Below are 3,776 nucleotides of genomic sequence, written 5' to 3' on the forward strand. Positions count from 1 at the left end.
GGGTGTACATATATTAAATATATTCTTACAAATGTCCAGTCGTGTTTACCAGCTGGAATTCTTTTACTTAATGTGTGGGTATTTACATTGTGATATTTAATCAAGACATTTATATGAGTAGAAGGTTGTTGATTTAAGACAAATTTGAGAGCTTCTAAAATTAATTGTTGTATGTTTGTCCTTCTGGTGGCTGTGGAAGCTTCATATTTTCTTTGGATATCATTAGATGTCGTAGCTCTTGAAGGACGACTATAATGCTGTAAGAGTTTTGCCATTTTGCTAACACTGTTATGCTCCGTGCATCCAACATCCCACTGGAATTATTTATTCCGTTCATATTAATTTTTGTTACAAATCTAACTGATGGAGGAGCGTCTGGGTATTTAGGTCCACATTCTACTTTCAGGCTATATATTCTGTTTTCATAATTTGTCCTTGGTGGCCCAATAATCATGCCTGTCCACCTTGTAAGTGTCATATCTTCATCATCTTCAAGGCCCTAGCTAACTGTACCATCGCCTACTCCTTTTTGTCCTTCTTCAAGTTCTTCCACCAAGCAAAAATTACGAAGAACTTTGACTCCTGTAGAGACCGCCATCTTCTCCTGCAGCCCGACGCAGCCCTGTGTCTTTCTTAATCATTGACTTCCTGGAATCACCTGTTGAATATGACACAGAAGGAAGAGGAAAGACAGGAGAACGCATCCTTCTTTCTCTTTTGTTTCCTTACTTATTCTTAATCAACAGTAAGTTGAAGGGAGCTTGTCAATAGAATGGTAAGAAGTGAATAAAAGCAGTTGAGCTATTTTGTGCAGTGTTTCAACTGTCTGGTAAGAACAGAAAACAAGAGACCAGCAGGTGCTGTAGCGGTTTAAGTGCTGGATTCCCACATGGCCCACTGCTGGTCAAGTCCTGGACCTGGAGGCTTAAAACTCACACCAGGACCATGTGCATGCATGCCCAAAATCTTAAGAGGATAATGGAAGAGAAAGGACTGTGGTATGGTCATTCCTCCTGGGGAGTGGTTTCTCACTTTCTCTCTATCTGTCTCTGTCTCTCTGGTGAGTGCATGAACCCTATAGTAGAAAATCTCTCTTAAAAAAGAAAGAACAGAAAACCAAGTGTTTGTATGAGCTTTGAAAGAAGAACTACATAATTTTAGTAATTTCTCATATAAGCTCAATACTCTTAATGCTTGTACTTATTTTTATTTTAATTTAAAAATATTTATTGTAATTTATGATTCACATATGATCATTATACATCATTGTAGGGTTTTTGTTTGTTTGCTTGTTTGTTTGTTTTTAAGAAACATCTGCCATTATAATCTCTTCAACACCAAAGGAGGAAGATGTAGTCCAATCTGGCCACCACTTCATATTTCTGTGTAAGACAAGCTGGCTTCAGATTTCAGAGCCATGCCAGAGCAAGGCTTCCTTATTCCCTTTTTTTAAAAAAATAAAAACAGAAATGAATAGGAGCAGTGGCTACCGTGGGGCCAAAATGCTCTGTTTAGAAAGCATACATCTAGGTAATTTTCCTCTGCTTTGACTGGTGGGTGGAGTTCTGGGTGGAGGCAGTGGGATGGAGAGGGTGCCCAGTTTGTGATCTTCTTCCCTGCCAGTTGCCAGGCACACCCTTCTTTTAGAGATCTCATGGCTTTCACTATCTCAGTCATCCCTTTTTCACTGAGCTGTACGCCCTTCTATAACATTGTCAGGACGATCTGAAAGTCATTTATGTTCCAGAATGGTATGATTACAAACATAGTGATCTTCACCTTCATAGAATTCAAAATTAAGTTCTGCAAACTTCCATTGTTGTTAGTGAAACAGGAGAAATGCCTCAACAGCTTAGTGTTGATATGTGGGATGCCAGGTCCCAGGGCACTTTTTCGAGCTCAAAATTTGATGAGGATGTCTGGAAACTATATGCATCAGACCTGGTGGTCTCAACTCCTTATTTGATGGCAAAGGCTTCAACGCTTCTATGACAAAGGAGCAGTGACTGTTCTCCTCCTTCATCTTCAATATTTCTTCTGATGTGACAGCCCTGAAAGCTTCAGATGGGCTCTGAAGAGCTTCATACTCCACCGGGGAAAGAAGATCTTAAAATTTGTACACTTCTCCAGATTTGGCTACATCAGCATAGCAGAGAGGAAGATAAAGGAGTCATCTTACAGCTCATCTTGAATGGTATCACTGAACACAGTAGTCACACCCTTTGTATCAATGGTATTCTCTGCAGTTTTAGCTACTGCGTAATTCAAAAAATTCATTGCCCACTCTGTTTATTCTCCTGGAGTTCAGAGCTCACTTCTGTTTGGTGGTACCAAAGCTCCAATACAAGAATCCATCTTTTCTCTGTAAGATTTGGTCTGACTTTTGAGTGACAGTTCACTCTCTACTGATTCATCTGAAAACAGTGGCTGCATGTTGAACAATTCAGCATCATATACTTTCATTTGGCCAGAGGTCTTGTTCAAAATTCCCACAAAGTGCCTGCATCAGTTCCAAAATTGTTTCCCACAAAGGAAAGTCTGTCAGTTTCAGCTGCCAGGACCCATGGACTCCTCTTCCTGGGGAGTACGGAGTTGCTGCTCTTGTACAAGGGAAAACGTGTGTTTCCTGGATTCTGCAGCTTCCCATCGGAGAACTGGACCAGTACGACTCTGGCTGTCATCGGGCTCCTTGCAGTACAATAATCTCACATTGGGCAACTCTTTTGCCACCATTTAGTCTATCAAGAGCCAAGACCAGGAGTTAAGACTGCCGCAGCCATTCATCCACAGTATGGTTTATAAAACATGTATACAGTGTGTAATAAACAAATGGAGGATATAAACATAGTCACCATCTTCAACATGGATGCTCACATTATGTTGTAAACATTAAAAATTCACTTTACTAGTTATTTTGGAAGTATATATTGAATTGTCATAGATGTTATTTATTGTGACATATGGTTCTAAAGACAAAGAAAGCAATTAAAAATTAGACAAAGAAAACAAAAATGTGCTTAACATAACCAGTGGAAGAAGAATTTGGAATTTCCATGTAAAGGAGTGTGAGAGGTAAGAGTTTATCATCTGAAAAGCTCTGTAGTACCAATCATTAGTCCAGTTCGAGATAGGTAACTTTGTACATAACAACAGCTCACTGGAAAGAGTTAGGAAAAAAACCACAACAACTTCTTATCATTTTACCTTGCACTAGGTCCTGCAAATTATATAGCTGGCCCTGCTTAGTACACAGGGGTGAAGATTCCTTCACCCAACAAATATTTACTGAGTGCTTTCCTCATTTTCCAAACTGAGATAATCACAGGTGAATTAGACAAAAAGCAACAGTAACCTTATGTAATGATGCCCCTTGGGTAGTGAGGTGGTTAAAACCTCTCAATAAAGCTTTCTGAAAATCCGTGGCCTCGTTCATTCATCCTTGCTAGGCAGTGAGGTGGGTACTGAATGTGAATGATGAGTTTTAGCCTTGGTGGAGCTCTGCTCAGCCTAGTGGGAAGCACCTGTGTTTTAAACTTACCGTAAACTTATGTAGTTATGAACTGCTCAGTACTGTGAAGTAAATGTATATTCATCTTTATTTTATTGTTGTTTTTAGATTTTGCAATAGGGTGTGTGTGTTTATGAGAGGAGAGAGAGAGAGGGAGAGAGAATGAGAATTCACTCCCTAGGGGGATGGCCACACCGCAATCTCCTCTCCTCCATTCTCCTCTTGAGATTTTGGGCACACATGCACAGATACACATATACCCAGAATG

General features: G+C 39.9%; 2 pseudogenes; both read right to left on the reverse strand.

The window, feature by feature from the left end:
* Positions 1–145: 145 nt before the first annotated feature.
* Positions 146–617, reverse strand: LOC102492608 (ubiquitin-conjugating enzyme E2 variant 2 pseudogene; annotated as a pseudogene).
* A 909-nt stretch (positions 618–1,526) lies between these two features.
* On the reverse strand, positions 1,527–2,733 carry LOC102502295 (DNA-directed RNA polymerase I subunit RPA49-like; annotated as a pseudogene).
* Positions 2,734–3,776: the final 1,043 nt, after the last annotated feature.

Source organism: Tupaia chinensis, unplaced genomic scaffold, assembly GCF_000334495.1.
Source record: "Tupaia chinensis unplaced genomic scaffold, TupChi_1.0 Scaffold000017_1, whole genome shotgun sequence".
In the NCBI taxonomy this organism is placed as follows: Eukaryota; Metazoa; Chordata; class Mammalia; order Scandentia; family Tupaiidae; genus Tupaia; species Tupaia belangeri.